Source organism: Passer montanus, unplaced genomic scaffold (genome assembly GCF_014805655.1).
Source record: "Passer montanus isolate IOZ18808 unplaced genomic scaffold, ASM1480565v1 scaffold198, whole genome shotgun sequence".
Classification (NCBI taxonomy): domain Eukaryota; kingdom Metazoa; phylum Chordata; class Aves; order Passeriformes; family Passeridae; genus Passer; species Passer montanus.
The window spans coordinates 156,112-179,936 of NW_024366569.1; the positions used below are offsets into that span (position 1 = coordinate 156,112).

At 37.8% G+C, this 23,825-nt stretch overlaps 1 long non-coding RNA gene across 1 annotated transcript; it reads right to left on the minus strand.

The window, feature by feature from the left end:
- Positions 1–12,478: 12,478 nt before the first annotated feature.
- LOC120501073 lies at positions 12,479–18,288 on the minus strand. The gene is made up of 3 exons (XR_005627222.1): positions 18,027–18,288; positions 14,626–14,792; positions 12,479–12,713 (listed from the first exon to the last, which is right to left on the minus strand). It is a non-coding gene; the product is annotated as an uncharacterized LOC120501073 (long non-coding RNA).
- Between the last annotated feature and the right edge of the window lie 5,537 nt (positions 18,289–23,825).

The window sequence follows — 23,825 nt, forward strand, 5'->3', positions numbered from 1 at the left end:
AACTATACTCCCACCCCCTCATCTGCTCCTTTTTTGTCTTCTCTGTCTCATTATTTTGTCTAGTTTTTTCAATACCACATTCATTCCAGCTCTGATCCCCTTATTTCCTTGTAAATCCCACCCAAAGCCTGTAAGTCAGACATGGTAATGATTTACTTTTGAATTTTTGAACATTAATTTATGAACATTGAATGTTAGTGGTTTTTTCTACAGCAGTTATAGTTCAACTGCTGCGGCACTATTTGGAAACAACTATCTTCTGCAGTTGTCAATACATTACTGCTTCAAAACCATTATTTTATGTCAGGCCTGGTGATCTTAATTAATGAATGAGGATATGTAGGAAACATTGCAGTTCTGGGTTCGTGGATATTTTTCTATCCTATTAGCAACAGAAGGCCAAAATCCAATGGGTCCTGTTGAAAATCAATGTTTTATTAATCTACTGTAAAATTTCTGGAATTTAATAGCACCAGCTGAGAGTTGGGCAGCACACTGTCTTTTCAGAAAGTCACTAGTTCAGTAAGTCAGAGACAGAGCAGTTTATCTTTACCTCAAGAGATTATAATTTAGTAAAAATCTGCCCTCTCCTTGAACAACACTACCAAAATGCATACAGAGATGATTTATTTTTAACAAAGAAAGAACGGAATTTTTGTCAGTTAATAATTTAAAGTTTTGTGGTAAATTAAAGAGTAGACAGAGTTTTCCTGTTATTCAGTGTCATGGTTTAACAAAGACTGGTTTTCAGTTGGGGATGGGGGAGGGGGGGGGTGGTTCCCTGGGGGGACCTTGTAGAGCCTATCAGCTGCCTAGTTTTGTAGAGCTAGGTTTAAAGATTGACACGCAGTTAAATCACTTAAAAGAGCTGAACACAGCTCTGTGAAGACACATGCAAAAACTAATAAATCCCAGGAAAGCTCTCTTAGCTTCCAGCTTTTGAATAGGCCAGACCAGGACAGGCCAGCTTTTGAACAGGCCAGACAGGGCCTGTTCAACCCATGGGGCTGGCCTGGGCCACGCTGGCGCCCTGCAGCCCTTGTGGTCAGGTTGGCATGCAGCTCGGCTGGGATTTCTGCCACCGCCAGGCCATACCACCAGGACTATCCCAGCACCGTGCAGCCGGGACCAGTGCTGCAAGTGGCTGCATGGCCGGGACTGCTCAGCTGGGATCCACATGTCCAAGGTAACACCACACAGCCTGGGCCATGCTGCATGGCCAGGGCAGCGCCACATAGCTGGGCATTGCCACATGGCTGCAGGTATATCAGCATCACTCACAAACGAACTTTGTTTACTCTGGGACCACCACCAGGAGTGGCCCTGCAGCTGGTGCTGAGGGCGGCCCTGAGGTCAAGAGTGGGTGGGGCCAGGAGTGGCCACTGCCATTCTGGACTGGGAGCAGCACTTGGCCCAGACCATGTGGACAAAATCTTTTTTCTTTCTTTCAGTGTCTCACATGAAAGAAAGCCATAGGAGTGGTGCCAGCAGCCAGCGTGACTCACATGGTGTCAGTCGGGACCACATGATCAACAAGAGCCACAGCAATTCCTCGACTGTGGAGCCTGGACAAAATCAGCCTTTAAACATTGCAAAATAAAATGCATAAAACCATTATAAATGGTCTATAAAACAATTTTAATTGATAAAGCTTGAGTGCAGATGAACCTACAAACTCTAATTATTTCCTGAGTCTGGAAAAGGAAAGGGTGAAGACAGGTAGAGAAAATAATATGGGACACTGAGATCAGTAAAGAAGGAGTAAAATTCTAGATGGGAGGGGATTGAGGAGATCTGTTAGTCTAAAATTCTTTTTGTAAAGATGTGGTGAAGACATATTTGATATGTCCAACTCTGGTTTTTTTTCCTTATAATTAATGGAATGCACTGGGGGGTTGTAGTGTTCTTGCTACAGCTGTGAGCAGAAACATCAGTGTTGAAATAAGCAGATGTTGCAGTAGCTGTGGTCCAATGAGAAGTTTGAAAAAACAGAAATGAGAAACTTTGCCCCAGGAACAGAAGAAGAAAACATCTGTTCCCAGAGATTGAATTAAAGAACTTTTATTTTTATGCTAGAAAAGCTTATCCTTAAAAATAGCACCCCAATAAATTGACATGGCCCATGAACGCAGCTGTGTGAAGGCTGCAGAAAGATGGGAGGGACTTCAAGACTGCAGATTTCCAGGTGGCTGCTATTTGTGGAAATTAAAAGCCACAAGAGAACTGTTTTTTGAGGACAAGTCTCCATGGCATGGCAAGAGAAACTCCTCTCCTTAAGAGGACTGAAGAAAAGCTATTTCAGAGGTGGTAAACTGACTCAAAGTCCCAGGTTTTGTCTCTTCACATTGTCAGTGGGAAAGAAAAGAGGGTTTGGGGGGAGGAGAAATATTCTGATTTCTTACTATTTTTTCTTTTATTTTTGTTAATAAAATTTTCTTTATGCCATTTAAAGTTTTGAACCTGTTTGCCCTCCTCCTCCTCCTAATCCATATTGCATAGCAAGAAATGAGTAAATAATTCTCATGGGTGTATTGGTGTTTGGCCAGCACTAAACCCACTACATTCAGTGATATATTACAGCAAAGGACTGATCTCCCTTGGAGGAAAACCAATGCTTACAATTGTCAGAAATATTAAAATTTGGACAAAATATTCTACAATAATTAATGCTGGTAAAATCTCTTAGTTTGTAAGAAACACCACTGAATATTTGTGCCAATTAAAAGTCCTGTAGGAGGCCACACACTTTACATCTGTCATGGGGAAAATCTTTTTTCTTTTCTTAGTATTTTGCTATAAATTTTCCCATGTTTCAACAAACATATACATGCATATTTGCATATTCCTATCATACTTGTAAATCAGTGACTAGTGAATCTGTCAAGTAACGGGATAAGAAGGAAAATGGATGATTGGGTTACTTTTATTGCCATGTATTGTTTGGCTGGCTCAAACAAACTGTTTTTCTATTATAGTATACTGCCATGCCAATGCTTCTTTCATATTTTGTTAAGATATATAAATAAAAACAGAAAAAAAAAAATATATATATGCTTATATATTGACATTTGAAAATTTTTGTATTGTGGTAATAGTGATAAATTTTGAAGTTTATTTTGGTGGAATTAATACAGTATTTACTAAAACACACTATTAAATGCTGTATGTTAATGTGCTGGTTTTGGCTGGGGTAGGGTTACCTTTCTTCACAGTGGTTGATATAGAGCTGTGTTTTGGATTTGTGCTGAATACAGGGTTGATAATTCAGAGATGGTTTTGTTATTGCTGAGCAGGAATTGAATAGACTCAAGGCCTTTTCTGGTTTTTGTACATCCATGCTGGTGAGAAGACTGGGGGTGCATGGGAGGTTGGGAGGAGACACAGATGGGACAGGTTACCCCATCTGACCTCCAGACAATGTGATATCATGCTCAGTATATAAAATGGAGGGAAGAAGGAGGAAAGAGGGGATGTTTGGTTTGATGGTTGTCTTACCAAGTCACCATTACATGTGACGTGGCTCTGCTCTGCTGGGGATGGCTGAACACCTGCCCACACAGGGGAACATGTGAATTCATTTCTTGTTTCAATTTCTTTGTGTGCACAGCTTTTGCTTTCCCTATTAAACACTGTATAACTCAACCCATGGGCTTTGTAGCTTTTACCCTTGCAATATTCTCCCTTATCCTGTTGGTGCAGGAGTGCATGAGCAGCTGCATGGGGCTGGGCTGCTGGCTGGGGTTAAACCCTGAGTGTTACTTAACTGTAGAAAAAAGGCTGTTTTTCAGAAAATTATGAATCAGAATCAAATTCTCTGAGAGAAAGGGTTTTATTTTACTATTTTTCCTAGCTTCTTGCAATTATTTTTTTATTTTGTATGTTAAAAGAAAAATCTCTGTGTAATTAATTTCTCTTTCAATGTGGCACTTCAGGATTACCTATTTTAGAGTTAATAAGGAATATTTAAACACATGCCTCAATTAGGACATACTCTCTTCAACAAGCCATTTCATTATGTGAATTAAGGACAGTATTTTCAACTCATGGATATGGTTAAAATAGGAATAAAACTGGACCAAGAAGAAAATATAGAAACTGTTCTGTTAGATGTAACAAAGCCTATTGTTAAAGTCTTGGCATTTATTTTGGAAATATATATTGGAAAATATTTTCTGATTCTCTAACAGAATTTGTAACCCAGAATCCTCTGGACACTATAAAAACAGGATATCTCAGAACAGAACTAAACCATGAACAAAAACATCTTAGAGACTGTTAGACTTCTGCCAATAAGTAATGTCTCTGAAAACTTATTCCTTTCAGCAACTTAAAGTCTTTATTCAGGATTTCTGGATATCCTATCTTTTCAACATCTGGTGCCAAGAAGATATTTTGGTATAGGGAAAGATGGGTTCTAAATAGCTATAAAATGATATATTTTTTCTTAAAATTTACAAAGCTTCATGGTTTTGCCTACTCTCTTTCTTTATAGTATTATACACTAGTGTACTCTAGGATAGCATAGATCTGTGCAATAGAATTCTCTCCCTCACGTAACTTGTATCCTCATTGTCAGTGCTGCCAAACACCTTATACACCAAGCTATGTTTAAGGCACTTAGAGCTAAAATTCAGAGCTATGTTTTGTATGAAACCTGGCTGTTTTCATGCTGCTTGGGAGTTTTCAGAACAAGGACTCTATAACTAAAATGGATTTGAAGTTAGTCTCTCCCCTACACTCCAGACTTGTGAGACCACAGAGTAAGACAGGGGACCTGTTGAAATTAGTCCAGTGGAGAGACAGTAAGTTGATCACCCCATTCCTCTTCTTTGCACTTGAAAGACCCAACTTAGAATGCTGAATACTGCTCTGGGGTTCCCAGAGCAAGAGAAACGTGTCAATTAGGCTGGGTCCAGAGAAGGGTCACAAAAATGATGAGTGTTATTCCAGAACCTTGGCTTTGGCAATGACTATACTTTCTGTGCCTCTAGTGACATTTTCACTGGCACAAAAGTATTTAAAGCTTTTCTTCAGTTTAGCAAAGAGAGACTACGTAATTACTTCTGAAGATTAAATACCTAGGTTTTCATTCTAAAAAAAAAATAAAAAAAAAATTGGTAGTAGTTTTTTGTGTCTAGAGAATAATTGGTAGTGGAAACCAACCAAATATAAACAGTTTAATATATGTTTGGTTTGGCTTTTTCCTAAAAACCTTTTTGGCTTTAGTATCATTTACAGAAAACCCACTGTTCTATAAATATGATCATTGTGTACTAAGTACCCAACTGAGAGGAAAGGTTTAAAGTTGGTCAGGAAAAAAAATCAGGAAAGTCAAAACTTTAAATAAATAACTGCTTTTAGACATTTATTTCAGGCAGGAAATAAATGCCTTCAACTGCCCCACTTTAAAAGTCCCATAATCCTTAACTCCTGAATGAGGCCTGAGTTAGCACTCACTACATATACTTAATTAAGGACCACAAGCAGTGTTTTTATTCACATATATGCTTGAAAACACTGTGTAAGAGAGCAATCATATGGGGCTTTTTGTGCAACAGTTGCTGCATATTCTTTCTCTATGTCTTTTTTCAAGGTCCACTCTTCCACAATCTGTTTTTGTGCATGCAAAAACATAATTAGTAACCTAAAGGTCACATTTTCCCAAGTGCCATATACCATAAGATTTTCAGAATTCCTTTTCAACGCTAATGTATTTCAGTGCTGATAAACTCAACACTAACATAACAGTCCCTACATCCCTATTCAAAAAATTTCAGTTTTCAGTGGTGATTAATCAGGATTCCTCAGATGAATAAAAAATTCAGGATGGAGACATTTGTTTATTTCTTCGCCTCGGCACTATCTAGGAATTTTCCCCTTAAAGTAGACAATAATATTTATAGCTGATGGTTCAGGGGGAAAATGGAGAGCTGTGTTAAGAGCAGTTCCTGCTGAACATTGCAAAACTGAAATCTGGTATCTCTTTCTTATTTATTTTAATTTTGAAGAAAAAAATTCATAGATTCCAAAGTCATCTAGGCCTTACCAGATCTAAAGACAATTAAATAGTAATTTCAGACAGCATAACCAAATAATTTTGGGGTTAAATGTAAATATATTCAACCATAAATGCAAAGGTCTATTTTCAGAAAAAAATCTTCAGAAGTGTGTGAATATGTCTGTTGTTTTCTTTATATGTGTGGTGATTGTTGCTTGAATAACAACTGTTTAAGAATCAAAAATCTGGCTAAACAGATGTCCACATGAATATTTTCTATTTATAGTTCCTGGATATTATAGATGGATAATGAGATTATTTGCTTTCGCAATTAAGAGATTAATATTGTGTGAATATTAAGAGAAGCTTTAGTGATGTATGGTTATGTTATTGTAGTTTAGATGTCCTCTGTTCTACTCATAGTTCCCTTTCCTCCCCACCCCCGTACTGCTGCCATCAGACAGCCTGCACTGTCTAGGACAGGTAGAAAGAAGATGTGCACATCTGCCCCTTACTGGTGGCTGTTGGGAATGGAAAAGCTTGTTGCTGGGGTGGGGGGTGGGGCATGGCATGACAACACCTGATCTCCAATCCAGTTACAAGAAAGCAGTCTCCACCAAAAAATGGCAAAAAGCTGACTGACAGACTTTGGGAGGGGCCCGCGTTGGCTGAGGCAACCCCCCAGGAGTATAAAAACCCATCCATCTTGAACATGAGCTAGCCATGCAGTAGGTAGCCACGAGGGCAGATACAGACCTGCTTGTCCTTATTTAGTCTTTTTGTTGCATTTTTGTTAAGGTTTAATAAACCCTTTAAATTTTTAAAGTGAGCAGTCGTTTCTCACACTGGAGCAATAAAGAATACTAAACTGTTTCTGAGTAGTTATTGATAAAATTTGAGCAGGAATTATTTCATCAGTGCTTTTTTTGTTTGGTTGTTTTCAATTATAAAACTGATTTTCACATTTTCTTATTCATTCAGCAACAAATAAGTAAGATTAGAAGTTTCTTTTGTGCTTCTGCAGTGTTTAGCACAGCTTGAGCTCTTGTATCATTTGGATACTAAATCAAATAAAACTAATTCTTATCAAGAACAACACTAATAATATTGTAATTGCAATGCTAAATTTGTGTTGTTCTCTCCTGATACTGAAATACTCTCAGAGATGCTTCACTTAAGAAGAATCCTGCTGTCTTTTATTCTTGACTGCTATCAGCCAACTTTAAATGCAAAATTAGAAGAGTTTCAAGGCTTTTCATATATTTCTGGTAGCTTTTCTCAGTTAAAATATATATTTATTTGCACTGAGAAACCAGTTGTCAATGCAGAATGCAGAAATTCAAACATTGGCTTAAATGCTTTTTGGTCTTCTCCGCTACACTCTTTCGCTGTGGGGGTTCTATATAAGTCCATCAGCATTCAGGAACTGATTCTAAAGTAATTTTAACTTCTTAATATATTCTAGGATTCCAAATTTCAGAAATTTTTAAAAGATCTATCAGTTTCACAAAATATCTCTAAAAGTATAGCCCAGAGAACAGGGGGAAATCAAGGCTAGTTCTCTGAAAAAATTAAACATTTTTATGTATTAATGAAAATAGTTAAATTTGCACTTTCCACAGATGGGCTAAAATACTAGTCTTTTTTCTTCTTCATTAAACTGAGAAATATTTATTATTTAAGCCTGATGCAAAAGTTAGTTAAGGCTTAACTTCTCTGTGTTGCATACACCCACACACTGATTATAGAATGCTGTTTTGTTTTCTTAATTTTAAAATGCATAGGTAAACTAGCCTGGAAAGACTTCTTTTTCTAGACAACAGTGTTGATAAAATATAACATTAGAAGTGTTTTGTTGAGTAGACCTTTCAAATAAGCTGAGTATTAGTTCTGAAAAAAGGACTTGTAAGAGGTCTAAGACTACAGATTTACAAAAAATCTAATCAGTATATTTAAGTTCAGTGAAGATCCCAGTTTGTCCCTCTGTTAGAACTAGTTACCATCAAACGGAACTAAAAAGAGGTAAGTTCAGAGAGACAGAAAGAGGTGGTTATTCATTGAGAGGTACGTGACTAGCCACAGTCCTTTCTAACAGAGACAATAGCACGGGCGCATCATCCTTAGCATGCATTTGAGGCAATGGATTAGAGACAGTGCACTGCTTTGAGTATATGTTTGGTGTGACCCTCTGTGCATTCATCCATCCTGTGATCTTTTCACAGTGAGGCAGTGAAAATGAGGTGGAGAAGGAACTCTTAAGAAATTGCCTGACTACTTACAGGACTTTTTTTTCAAAAACATTTTCATCATTAGAATAAACTAATACCCAAATAATTATTTAAATACTATCAAATGCTAGAATCTTTAAATACTATGTGCACTTGCTATATAAATTTGGCTGTCACTACTTTAATAGGTATCAGTTCTGCTACTACTTTTTCTTTTCCTATTTATTTTTTTATTTTTTTCAGATCACTAGTGGTTCCAACATGTGGAATTTTAAATCTACAATTTCCAGACCAGAAACTGGTACAGATGACTGAGCCACTTACAGAACCCATCATACCATATCTGCATCCTGCTGATAAATTAGTATGTGTGACGGTAATAATGACAGTGAAGAGCATCATATTTGAAAAGTCATGGCAGAATGGTAGTGAAGTTCCCAGTTCCTGGAAAAGGAAGATATAACCTTCTAATTTTGAAAAACAAAAGTAGAAGGACCTGAGGAATTACAGGCTGGTCAGTTTCACTGCTGTGTTCAGCAAGATCATGGAGCAGATCCTCATGGAGCCTATACTAGAGTACATAGGAAACAGAGAAGGGACCAGTGCCTGCCAGCATGGCTTCTCTAAGAGAAGCGTGTCAAACTTTGTGGGCTTCTATGGATGATGTTATCTAGCTGGACTTGACTGGTCTTGCTTACGCTGAGACCCCTTGGACGAGGACACGAGGCTTGACTCCATTTTGATCAGAAGGCTGATTTATTATGATATATATTATACTAAAATGCTACATTACAGCTATACTAAAAGAACAGAGAGAAAGGGATCAGAAGGCTACAAAGACAAGAATAGAACAGGAATGAATAACAAAAATCTTGTGACTGCTCACAGCCTTGGCACAGGTGGCTCTGATTGGTTACTGATTGAAAACAATCTACATGAACTAATGGAAGATTCACCTGTGGCACTCCACAGCAGCAGATAGTTATTGTTTACATTTCTTTCCTGAGGCCCTCAGCTCTTCAGGACAGGAAAAATCCTAGCAGAGGCTTTTTCACTAAAAATCTTGGCAACAGACTGGTGTCTCTAAACCAAAGAGACATGGGTTTGATGGGTGGACCATTCACTGAGTAAGGAATAGAGTGGATGATCATACTCAAAGAGTTACTCTCAGTGTCTGGGTGGAGACCAATGACGAGTTATGTTCTTCTGTGGTCTGTATTGGACCAGTAACATCTTTTCTGGGAACATGGACAATGGGACTATGTACACTCAACAAACCTGTGGATCACACCAGGCTTAGTAGTCTAGGTGTGATCCAGATAGAAGGAATGCCAATCAGACGTACAACAGACTACTGATGTGGGTCCATGTCAACCTTCAGCACAGCCAAATGCAAGGATAGGGCAGCAAACATGGAGACAGCCTGGCTCATTAGATAGAGAACAGTTCTGCCGAGAAGGACATGGTGGATGAAAACCTGAATATATCCTGGCAATGTGTGCTTGGAGACCAACCACATCCTGGACTACAGGTCAAGGGAGGTGATTTTACCCCTCTACACGGACCCTGTGAGACCCCACCTGGAGCACAGAGTCCAGCTCTGGGGTCCCCAGCACAAAAAGATACAGACCTGCTTGAGTGGGCCTGGAAGAAGACCACAAACTTATCAGGGAATCTGGAGTACATTCTCTATGAAGAAAGACTGAGAGAGTAGGGAGTTCAGCCTGGAGAAGAGCCAGCTCCAGTGAGACCTTATAGCAGCCTTTCAGTGCTTTAAAGGAGCCTACAGAAAGGTGATTATGGACTCTATGAAGCATTGTGCTTATAGGACAAGCGGCTTCAGTTTTAAACTGAAAACAGTTAGATGTAGATTAGATATTGGGAAGAAATACTTTACCTAGAGAAGAGGGAAGAACTGGAACAGGTTTCCCAGGGAAACCTGTAGGTGCTCCCTCCCTGGAGTTGTTCAAAAACAGTTGCACGAGTCTGAGTAATCTAGTCTAGTGGTAGTATCCCTGTACAAAGCAGGGGGATTGGACATAGATGATTTTTAATTCTAATTCATTCCATGATTAGTATAACACTTAAGAAACATTTGCCATCCTTAAAAAACATTTTTCACAAAACCATTTAGTTAATTTTTTCAGTCACACATGTAAGTTCTCAAAAATTCACAATCCCACTTACTAGACTAATTTATTCAAGGCAAAGTGCATTTTGGAATGAGCTTCTTTAATAACGCCATTTTTTTCTCTCTTTTTTTTCTCTGTGTGTGTCAAGAGGAGGAGAAGAAAAAAGACCAGGAAATCATAATCGGTGTTTTAATGAATGGATGTGACAGTAAATAAATAATAAGTAAAAATGCTTAAACTCTTGAGCATTTCACATAATAATTTGTCCCATTTACTTTGACCTTTTTCTTAGAAACACCTTAGTGAGTCAGAAACAGTTAGTGAGATTCCAGCATTTGTGATACCAAGTTTTCCCTGTGATCAGATAATTGCAAACCTAGAGTATGTAAAATCAGAATACCTCGGCTTTCAAATGTTTCATTTAAGGTAGTGACAGGGTAAGTTTCTGCTTTCTTATCCATTTAGTAATCTCTAATTATTTTCATTTTTCTTTCCCAGATCAGACTGAAATTAATATCTCCAGTTAATAGCTTTGGAAACTTAACTGTGGCTATGAATTAATAATAGTAAATCATTATTTTCACAGGACAAACTCAGTTTTATCACAGGGTTTTTTGCTTACAAAGCAGTGCATTCAAAATTGTATTTTTATTGTACATATTTACACTTCCTCCCACCAATTTGAAACCTTCCTTTTATTCATGCCTGTTACCTGGTTTACAGTGTTGCAAAACCACAGCTGGGATTTGGAACAACCTTAAAGGCTGAAATTTGCTTACTTCTGAGTTCAATATATAATGGAATTATACTGAAATACCTATATTTATCTCAGGTACCCTACAGATTCCCAACTTTCTTTATATATTATGGGCTGAGCATACACAATGAACTTCCATAGGACATATATACACTTAAACTTTATTTGAAGTGTATTCTAATTGCTCTTTAACCTGGCTGCAAGACAAGGTCAAACTGACAGGTTTTTAAAGATATTAAAGTTCTAACAGATAGATGACAGACATATCAGTGTTAAACAAATCACTCAAATATGCTACCACCTCTAAAAGTATATCAGATTTTATCAATACTCCTCAAAGTTATCTAAATTTTAAGCAGGCAACTGAGTCCCATGAGTGTCAATCCTTTGCTGATACTAGGTGCTTTACTGAATAAAATATTTTCCTATTGCAGAAGTCATAGATTAATTAACATTTTAAATGACAAATGATCATTTATGTGATATCATTATAAAAAGCTAATGAAATCAAATCTGATAACATTAAAATACCAGCAGCAGTATGTCACTTCATATTTTAGCAAACAAAAAGGAAAATTGAGGGTCATTTTATGCTGTAAGGCAAAATTTAGACTGTGATTTTCATATGCTGACTCAAAGATTTTGGGCTGTTGGTAAGAATCTGGTGGTATTACTGTTTATTACAGTACATACAAAAATAGTAATGTATCACAGTTAAAAATAAATAAATTTTAATCAGTAAAAAATGTAATTACAGCATTCAGGGGAGACTCAGAATATATTCTCCTGATTGCCAGAGATGCAGTTTGTGGAACACTAAGACAAAATCTAAGTGGCGCCAGTTCTCACATTTAATAGAGGAGATTTCCTCATTCTCCTCATTCTGCTGCTGTCCTATGTAGTCTTAGCACTGGCTGTGAACAGCCTAAAGGCTTTTAGCATGTGCTATGTTATTATTGGAAAAGTCCTAAAAGCAGAGTCAAGAAATAGCAATATTCAACTTTTTTCCTCCATTCCTAAGAGGAAATAGGGAATAGTTGTTGATCTGGGTAATTTACTCTAAGCTATTTTAAATTGGGTTTCCAGTATGGAACATTGTCTAGACTTTTCTAAACATTTCTAAAGAAGAGATTCAGAAACTCCTTTACAATGTAATCCTTTCCAGTGGTCTCGAGTGCATTGATGGTGGGTATCAGTGTGGTAGACTGAGACACTATCTGCTAAACTTCCTCCACTCTAAATATCAAAGTATTAACCTGGGGTACACTGGTTGCTATTCTAGAAAAAACTCTGCTGACTTCTGACACCTCTCATGTAGGTGAGTCAGCAAGCAGGCTTAGATGCGTTATGGCAGGAGAAAAAATTCAGTGTCAGCTAATTAGTATCTGATAGCTATTCAGGTGGTACTGGAGGAGGAACAAAGGGAAGGAGCAGAAATACAAAATAATTCAGTTAATGTAGAAGTCTGTTTCCTTCCAAGAGTCAGTGTCATTTGGACATTATTTTTCTGGCATGTCATGGAAAGAAAAAGGGATCCCCATCAGCTTCCAAAGGTCAGTGGATCCTGTCCAAGTGTTCAAGGCAAATCTTGCTGAAACCTGTTTATTGGAGAAGCAGAGAGCAATTGCTTGACTACTCTGTTCGCCCACTTTTTAAGGAAAGAAATCAAGTCAGATCCAGATCTCATCCAGCAAACTTCAATCGTCATGCTCCTGTGGGGCAACACCACTTCCTCAGAAACACTGCTGGGGTAAAGACCCTGCTGGGGTTTTAATGTAAACATGAATTAGGGTGGTATTTTGCTTCTTGATATAGATTTGATTTTTGGTTTTCTTTACCCCTAGGAACTGAAATAATTAGTTTAGCCTTAACTCAGGTTTTGGGGTACTACAGTGTGATGAAAATTATCAGATCCAAGGTCTGGTAAAAGAGCATATATATTGCTTCATTTTTGAGGTTTAATTCTATACTGGTCTGAAAAAAGCAACTTTCTCATCAGATTGTCTTGACAGCCATTCCATGACCGACCTGTTACAGTTAATTCATGGTTTTTTCCCTTACATACTGGAAACCATACTCAAATATGTTCTTTAGATAAACTTCAGTTTCTGGTGCCAGAAGATTCTCTTATGAAACAGAAAATTTTGTATCTGCCTTCTTAAAGTCAACAAAGTGCTGCCTTCTTGCTTTGACTGCAACCCCTGGTACGAGGACACGAGGCTGGACTCCATGTTGATCAGAAGGCTGATTTATTATGTTATATATTATACTAAAATACTACATTACAACTATACTAAAAGAACAGAGAGAGAAAGATCAGAAGGCTGCAAAGACAAGAATAGAACAGGAATGAATAACAAAAATCCTGTGACTGCTCACAGCCTTGGCACAGGTGGCTGTGATTGGTTACTGATTGAAAACAATCCACATGAACCAATGGAAGATTCACCTGTGGCACTCCACAGCAGCAGATAGTTATTGTTTACATTTCTTTCCTGAGGCCCTCAGCTCCTCAGGACAGGAAAAATCCTAGCAGAGGCTTTTTCACTAAAAATCCTGGCAACACTGCCTTAAGTCTTATAAGCAGTAGATTAATTGAAAGTGACTTGTGAAGTCAATATGTGAAATGGAAAAGCTCATTTCATCTTGTCCAATTTTTACATTACTCTATTTTCTCAGAGAACTACAAAGCTGAAACACTTTTCAGTAAAATTCTTCCTTAAAAAATGATCAGTTTTGTCTGCCTGTCATTGAGAAGGAATACATTTTCAGTGCTTTAGTATCAGAATATGCATCCCTCCTTTTCTCTTAACTCAGGCACTGGAACCGTAATGATCAAAGCAATTTCAGAAGGTACGTCTATTATGAGAGCCATCTCATTCACATGTGAGGGATGTGTTCTTTGTCTCCACTAAGAGAGCAGCAATAATTTCTATATCTGTTTTCTCCACTCAAATAATGTTGTGCCTTTTTCATGAAAAGCACAACAATTTTTGAAGAGGAAAAATTTAATTCCCCTTCAATTTTTGTTACTGTTGTAGTTTTATAACTTTTGAAGATTTTTTTTTAAATAATTTCATATTTTGATGCCAGGAGCTCCAGGATAATCACAATCCATTTCTTCTGCTCTCATCTACTTTGATTAATTTGATTGTACACAATCCTGACTTCTAGAAGGAAACTGGCAAAATACATATTTTCATCTGTGAAATGGATGCAGCACATTAAAAATAACAATAAACTATGCTGCAAAAAATATTTGTTTAACATTTTATCAACTGGTTTGATACTATGTAGCAAAACAAATGGAACTGCTCTCGGCTATTCTTCACATTTGTCCTCTATATACAGCATTCAATCATTTGTATTTAGATGTGTTAAAGAGAAGCAAGTCATTAGTAAATTCAGTTAGAGATATTTGCTGTCATACATAAGCAGGCATACTCATGGATCACTTGAGAAACCTTTATTAAGTCTTGAGCATTCTGATTCTGAACTCATGAAACTTACCTTCCTCAAGATGGCAGCTGAAGCTGGCAGGATGCTGAGTAAATACTGTGTTAAACAACAGAGAGAAGAGGAAACACTGGAGACAGGACATCTGAATTTCTGCTCTTTGGATTGGGACTGGGAAAGTGAGCATATAGTCATCTCCACCTCCTTGGGCTCTGCATCACCTGTTTCCCCCAGGAAAAAATTGTTATCCATCCATGGAATTTTTTTTTCCCTGTAGCCATTAAAGAGAGAGAGTCTGTGCTATTACTCCCCTCTAGTGGCAGTCTGAGTAGTTAAATCCTTCCTGTCTTGCTGGAAACATGGTGAAGTGCACGTCAGGTTTTCTTACCAAGATTATCTTCAACCTTTCTTGAAACAGCTCTGTCATATTCAAAATATTTTCAAGATTCATAAAGCTGCTGGTTATATTACCCATGGAATATTTTTCTCCATTAATGCCAAGGGTCGCTAAGATCTCTGTGAATAAGTTTTTACATGCCATGTAGAGAAGACAATCTATTTTTCCTCAGCAAAGTTCATGGCTACACAGTATTGCAACCCTTGTATTGCATCTTACTTGTTGTCTAAAAACTGTGGTTTGTATTTTAATTTCCTTTTTGCATCTAATGTTCTATGGCATCTCAAGAGGCTTAAAGTGCTACCCTGTGAAGTGCGACAAATAGATCTACAAATACAAATATTTTCACAGCAAGGAGCATGCGATTATAATCTCAAACGATGTGTAATGGTAATACTAATTGATAGAAGGCATTTAAAGAAATTAGCATCACTAAAAATGTAAGAATAGAATTAGCTGTGAAAATTTGTTGGCAGACAAAGGGTTTCTCAATAGTTTTTAAATAAAGCCATTTTTTTCTCACCGTCTGAAACTGTGCATTCAAAACACATTGCAAACACTCCAGAACATTTAGCAGCCACCTCAACCACCTTCTCCTCTCCTATAATGAGTTTACCTTACTGCAAAGTTAAGAACTGAAGGTGGCAGAACCAAACGTAAGGCAATTCAGAAATTGTCTATCATTGTTCTTTACATACATATTTAGATTTCTTATGATAATGACCAAGATGTCTACTCTTATCACCATATTCCATTGACAGTATGCACATCCAAATGCCAGAGTTAGGAGTCCTTGTGTGATCATTCCTCTAGCACTAATTTTGAATCTAGTTTTTTTCAGCATTTCATTATCTGCTGCTTTTTTTCTGTAGAGCACTCAGCCTCACAATATTTTATGTGAAGAAGAAAAATAAGTGAAACAGTGCAATTACCTCTAGTCACTCACTTAACTTTAGCGAAAACCCTTTTCCTCTTTAACGGTTTTAATGATGCTCTCTTTTGTAAGACATGATTCTGCAACTGCTGCTGTCTAAGCTACAACCATCCATTATCTTCATTATCTTTAAAATGTTTGGCTCCAAAGTAAAATAACAAATCAGATCAGTAGCCATGAATTGCCTTTTTGGTTTTGTTGAGGTCAATTTCTAGTAGGAAATTTTGAGGTTGGATCTAAAACCCCACATGCTGTATTTCACATCTTCATATCTTTTCCTGAACAGATTACAAGAGGATGATTTGAGGATTATTTTTTCTAGCCTTACCTTACTTACCCTGAGTAAGTAGCAGTGTTACAGCAATTTTTTTTTAAATCAGATGCCATAAACTAGTAGATAGTTTCTACAATATTGAAAACACCAGTCTTTAGGCCAATTCAGGTACAATTTGCATGCAGTGTATTTAAATATAATTACATTATCTGTTTTGTTACTATTTTTCAACTTTTGGATGAAAATATATATTAATTATTTTTATTCAAGATAACAGTATACTACTTTATGTTCTTGGTGACGATTCATTTTGTCCCTCAGGTAAAAATTGTTATGTTGTAAGCTAGATAAAATAACTGTCAAAGAGTGTAGAGATGTTTGCTTAGAGTATAGAGATGAATTTTTTAAATACCTACTGAAAACAAACATTGTGCCATCTGCAAATGCTATTCTAGGATTGTACAAACTGAGCCTAGATCTACATCATGGAAGACATATAATCTTTATTTTTAATTGGTATTTACTCTTTATGAAATTGGAAAGAAAATATAACTAATCCAAATTTTCACAGGTGAAAAAACACCTTGCTAGTAACTGAAGGCTCTCCATAGCCTGTAAAAAGTGTCTAAGGATGTATATGAGGTAAAAATTCATTATCATAGATTGATATATCTATTTTCTTAGGTATCTACATTATATCTATCTGTCTATCTATGTATGAAATATCCATATCTCTGTGTGTGTGTATATGTATGTATATGTCTATACAACATCGGAATTTTGAACACGTCTAAGTGTAGCTTTGGCTGGTTTTCCTGTTCAAGGAAGAGAGTTATCCTCCTCTGCTAGGTTAGTAGCTTTGTTGGCTGGCAAATGAAGAGGACAACAGAGTCCCACTCCTCCAAAATTAAAACCTTCTAGCTCTACATTTATTTTATGGCTTCTCCATACCCAGCTCTGAAAAAACACAGTACTACTACTTCTAGTACTACTAATAAAACAAATAAGCAAACAAGTAAAAAAAAAAAAAAAAGATAGATAAAGGAGGCCTTTTTCATATGTTTTTGAAATTACACTAAAGATAATATTGCAAAACCCATTTGCTGTCTTTGACACAGTAATCACAGAGCAGGAATATCACTTCTACATGTCTTGCCAACCAGGAATACAAAATAGGCTACCCAGTACCACAAGCTCTCAACACAAAGATGTAAAAACTAGAAGGGATCTCTTACTCCTAAAATTCTTCCATGACATTTAAAAACCACACCATGCCATGCATGCATGCCACACTGCACACACTTCAGCGACAAGAGAAAAGCAGAAGATACATAGGAGAAGTTATTTCAACCCTCATATTTATGGTGATGATTGTGGTCAGCTGTGTACTAGTTATCAGTGGCTTCCAAAAAAAATCACTAAGTAATCAAATCCCTATAACAATTTAAAATGGTGACAAGTGAATCAAATTTCAGCCTAGGAAATAAGAAACTAATGAGAATTTAGGACAATTAGGCACTTTTAGATTCTGAGACAAATTATTTTTATTCTATATTACTTATGGGAATTCACTAAAACACTCTAAACCATAGTGGTTGTCACCACAGTCTTGTAAATGATGAATTACCAGCTAAAGAAAGAATTGTATAACATTGTCTTCAATGAAGAGACTACAGCAAGCTGTATATAAGCACAAGTTACAGAAAGAAAAGCTGCTAAGGCAGAGAGATCAGTTGACTTTTCCTGGTGCCCACCAAGCGGTCTATCACTGCCCCTCCTCAGCTGCACAGGGGCAGAAAATACAGCAAAATCCTTATGGGTCAAGGTTAGGACAGAGAGAGATCACTCACCAATTACTGAGCAATGCAGGGGTTGGGGCACCATGGGTGACAGAGTTCTCCAGGACACATCTGCCTGCTCGTGTGTGGCCTCCTCCACAGGCTGCAGGGGAGACCTGCTTCCCTGTAGACCTTCATGATCTTCAGGGTCATAGCTGCCTTACAATGGTATTCATGAGTGTTTTTAGGAGAATCTCAGCTCTAGAACCTGTAGCATCTTTCTTTCATCCTTCTTTACTGACCTTGATGGTGTCATGGTTTGACCCTAGCACAATGCCAGGGCCTCCATGAAGAGTATATTTCTAAACACCCACCTTACTCACCCACGCCGGATTCCCGAAGAGGAAGTTCTCTGGGAATCTCCTGCTTTTAACCCCGGTGTGTTCTCAGATGCGTATCCAGACTCTTAGTGGCCACATCACATGCCAATTTTGAATTTGGCCACTGATTGGCCCGACTTAGACTTTTCTAGAAACACATTTCCGGCCAAACCACGACAGATGGCTACAAGGCAGTTTCTTTTCCATATTCTCACTCATCTTCTGGATGCTTTTTTTGCAGTAATTTTTACTTCTTAAATATGTTATCACAGAGGCACTGCCACCACTGATTCAGCTTTGGCCAGCAGTGGGTTCGTCTGAAGCTGGTTCTGATTTAATCTAACTTCAAGGCAACCTCTGACATCTTCTATCAAAGGTTGACTCCCTGTACCAGAACTGTGTAGGCAAACACACTACAGAAGAAAACTAGAAACCTAAATATAGGAATGAGTTTCTGCAGAATTTAAAGTGTTCATCAAAAAGCAGTTGTGTTACTGTTTTATGTCATATTCAACTAAATAAAAGGTCTTTTGGACAGAGGTAATTTAGGATGAGTTTTGGGGTTTTTTTGTTTTTTAAATGAAGAATCCTCTAGATAAATTTGCCCTCAGATAAACATCAGACAGTTCATCTGTTTAGCCCAGAAATAAGTACTGCACCTTTAAGACTGGTTCTGAGAGTGAAGTGGGGAGAGAGAAGTGTGGAGTTTGTTTTCAGTAACTGCACTCACTCCTCCACATTCCTGCTCCTGGATTGTGTTGTCTGCAGACAATCAGCAAGAGAGAGGTCTCCTTTGCTTTTTAGTTAGTTTTCAGCTAGCTGAGGCAGAGAAGTTCCCTGGACTGTGTTTTTTTTTTCCTTTTCTTAGAACAGTTTAAACCTGCTCTAGACTAGGGACCCAGAGAAGCACTGGAGGCTCACACCTATAGCCCACTGGGGCCTGGCCTGGGCCATGGTATTTTCCAGAGCCAGAGGGACTGACAAGAGATTCAGTGAGCCAAGCTACACCCCATGAAGGGACTTTATGAGTTTGTCATCTTTTTCAAGCGTTGAGAGGTTTTATTGTTTAATATTGTTCATTTTTCTGCTGGTAAATGCTTTGCCTATTAAATAAACAGGGGTTTTTTCCACTTTTCTCAAAGAAATATTTTCCCAAACCAATTAAAGAAGAGGCTACTTAGATTTGCTTTCTAGAAGGAACCCAATTCAGAGGTTTCCTCCAGAATTTGCCCTAAACCAAGACACCTACATATTTTCACAAATGCTGATTACATCTACTTGGAAGGAAATAAGTTGGTGTCATGGTTTGAGGCTGGCACAATGCCAGTACCCTCATGAAAATATAATTTCCCTAGTGACTTCTGTGAGATGTGATCAGGAACAGAGCAAAGCAGGCTTCAACTTTGGAGTAAAGAAAACAAACTTTATTAATTACAATATCTAAAAAGGAACAGACACGGCACTAAGAATGAAAACTTTCTAAATGCATTCTTCTTCCTTCCCCTCATTTCTTTTACAGCATGAAATAACACCATAGATTTCCACCTTGTTACTATCTCTCAGATAATCAACTTTCAGTCTATGACCACCCCTCAAATAATCAACCCTCAAGTCTATCAGGGAGAGAGAAGTCCCCCCTTGCACCATAGGCTTCCCCCGGAAACACAATTGAAACCTCTTTTGTTTCCATGTCACTCATGGCACTGCCCAGAGAACATCTGCCCTCATGACTTCTTCCCTTCCATGTCTAGTGCTCTCACCATTGCACACTAGGACTGCTTTTAGGGTTCTCTGTTTAAGGATGCTCCACCCAGTTCTAAAAGCAGCAGTCTCTCAACTTCGGGACATCAGTCCCCCCCAAATTTACCCCCTGGGGCCAAGGGGCCTCGTGAACAGAGATCTTCTTCTCCACTGAAGACAAAGGGCATCACCACACCCTCCTCAGCCATTTCTGTTCTCGCCACTGCCTCACTTTTGGCTCCAAGGCATTGCTTCCCCCTAAATGCAGTCTCTGGGTCACAGGAAAAAAACATGGGTCTGTCTATGGCTATACAAGAAAAGAGTCCAGCTCAAGGCCACTCCATCATATCCTCTCACTTAGGATTTTTCTCTCCTGACATTTCTCACGTGCATCAACTTTCATCATACTTGCTCATTTCTTCCTGCTTCATCTCTCTCTCCTCATTCTGATTCAGGAGGATCAGTATTTGTAAGATTTCTATTATTCTAGAAAGGGGTTAAAATCTTTGCCTCTGTCTGCCCAGAACTCCCACAGCGGCTGGACTCTTTCTCGCACTGCATCCCCCACTTCCCTTTCTGGCTGGCCATGCTGCCAGTCAGTGATCTCGAATTTCAAGGCAGCACAGGCACTGGCTCTCTACCTTCCAGGGGAGTAGAAGGGCTCAGGGCTCTTCTACTTTTCTATTTTGCCAAGCCTTCACCCCGCTCCTCTGCCCAAGGCTCTGCCCTACCTCACCCGGCCACATGGCTTCCCTCCCCCACCCAGCCCTGGCTGGGCAGGGGAGCTCTGACCTCCTCCACTGACCAGACCAAGAGAGAGTTCTCCTGGGAGTTCTCTGATTTCAACCCCCTCTGTTCTCAGAGGTGGTCTGTACCTTCAGGGGCCAAACCAGGTGTCAATATTCCAATCCAAGCACTGATTGGTTTGACCACCACCTCACAAAAAACTCAATTCCTTCTTAACCTACAGCAGTTGGTAAGGAGGCTTAAAGTTGATCCTTTTTTATAAATTTGAGAAATTAGATAAGAAAATAAATTGGACAAACTTAGCTGCTTTTTTTATAATGATAAATTTATATCAGGAGCTTCGGGAAAGGTTGGGGAAAAAAGACTGTAAGTGTTTTGCAAAAAGCTGTATGGAAAGTATAGAAGAGTAAATCATCAATGTACACAAAGCTACAGGGGAAAGAGAAAAAACAAACCTCAAACAAACCCAGCTACAATAGTTAATGTGTACTAAGGAAAAACATACCTGCAGCATGAATAGCATGGTGCTTAAAAGGTTCTGCCCTCTAAAAAAGACATGTAGTAAAGACAACCCAGTGAAAAGAGAATGATCAGAGGATCACAAAAAAAATACAAGCTTAAAAAAAATTAGATTTGATCTTTAAAATTAAAGTGAAGATCAACTTTTAACTAAATAACAGCAGATTTCCTTAGCTAGATACTAACAAAAAATGATATTTCAAGATCTTCTGCAATGCAAATTAGTCTTATGCTAAGACAAGCCTAATTCCCATCTGCTACTACTTTCTTCTGTTTGAAGAAAGAAATAATAAATTGAAAAGTAAATTGCTCTGAAGAACTAACTGTGGTATTTCCTTCACTTTTTAGAGTAAATAAATAGTCCTTACAAGTACCAAGTGGCTCAAAGCATTAGACTCTTACTTGAGTGCTCTTTGAGCACAGTTAAATTAAGAGCTTCCTTTTCTTTTAATTTCCAGTATATTTTTCTGTTTTCAGTTTGCTGGGAAGCTTTAATCTTTCCACTGTGTAGAGACTCCTGCTATGCCCAGTTTGGATGGTAGGTCAGTGCCACTGAGTCTCTGTAACCTCTGCCAAGGTTATGACCAAATTCCAGCTGGTACAGATGGTATCTATGACCTTCTCCATTTCCAGCAGTCATAAATGTATCAGGCTCTATTCCCTTCAATTAAGAACAGGTTTTTTTCACCAATAAAAGGCCTAATTTTGAAATTAATTAATCAATTGTTCTGGCTACTTTAGGATGAAACTCTGACTTCTAAACTGCTTCAACAAGTGCATTTTTTTCCTTCTGTGACAGTGCAGATCACTAATCCTTAATGATGCATGTAACAGACACACATGGAAGGTTTTCCATGTTTACATATAGGAGGGGGAAAAACACTAAGAGATAGTCGGAAAGATCATCTAAGTCATAGGTAACTACATGCATGTCTTATCTTTTGTTTCCTCCCCAAATTCCCTGCCATAATTAAGGATATGTTGTAATAGAGGAAAATGAGGGTCAGTTGTGACTACAGAGAGACTTTATTTCTTGTACGAAATTCTTGTGTAAAGGACAATCTGCTGGGCAGTAGACACATCTAGTAAACTAGAGTGAATTCCCTTTGTTTCTTGAGCATTTAAACAAATTCTAGGCACAGGAACTCTGATGAACTGAGTTATAATCTCCATACATTTACTTTATGTGTTAATGGCACATAATGTATCATTATTGATCCTCCATTTAACAGCATGATTCAATGTACAAACTACATGTGTAACAGGGATAAAGAACAGGCACTTTGGTAAATTGAATTCAAGCCAGTAAAAAAGACAGGAAGGGAGCAATAAATTATGCATTCCATTCATATTCCATGTATGTCACATCAAAAATAAGGAAAAAAAATGTATTAAATATCATAATTTCCTTTAGCTGACAACATGCATTGTTCAAAAAATAATACTCTTCATTGTGTGATTACAGCCATTCACCTTACTTCTTGCACCTACTACTGCAAAGTAGGAGCAACAAACTAAGCCTGCTGTGCGCATTTTTTCTGTACTATTGACTATAAGCTCAGCAAACTAAGTTCTTCTCAGGCATAAAATATGTCCTCATTATTGTGACATATTTTGTGAAGAAACTGAGTAAAATTGGAGTTGTTCCATGGTAACTGAGAGCAGAATTTAGTTTTCTGTCGTTTCAGTCCTTAAAAATAATATTCTAAGGGAGACAAAATTTATGGCAATGGAATGACAGTCACGATAGTCTGGCTGCTTTTCTGATTGTTTGTTGTTCTGAGACATTGATGTGTAGACTCCTCAATTCCAAAGGGAAAACTAGAATATGTTTTAATGGTTTCTTTCTCTCTGCACCCTAACATTTCAAGAGAAAGTCTAAAATGAATTTGAAAAATTTTCAAGCTAGCTGAAACTGATGTTCACTTTTAAGCATAGCATGTGTATGTGTCATATTTGGAGAAATGAACAAGTAAACCCATTAATTTTTCTCTTTAGAAATATTTATTGTAAAGCATGAATATACAAATTGTTTATTAAGAAGAATTCTAGAAATTGGAGCTTAATACTGTGTAAGGGAAGAGTATCTGAGGCTAAAGTTATATTCTGTTTCCATAGTTCAGGCAGCATATATGGGTTATTTTGAACAGAAAAAGGTTCATAGTTAATTTTGCTTAATAGTGCAAGTATTGGGGCAATATCCTCATTTCTGGAAACTGGTTAAGGTGATTGCCCTACCTTTCTTAGGTCCTTTTGTGTCACTTCAGGACGGGTTTGATAAGGGAGCAGTTAATACTCTGCTGGCTTAGACTTAGATTAGGGATCTGTAGGAGAAGGGCTTTGGATAGAAACTTGATCAGAAGAGGACTAAACATGACCAGCTTTTATAGGAAAGGCCTATCTTGTTCATTCCTGATGCTATTATATGAGAGTATATAATTTCTTTCTGATTTATGATTTCTGTAGCCAAGCCACAGGGAGGTAA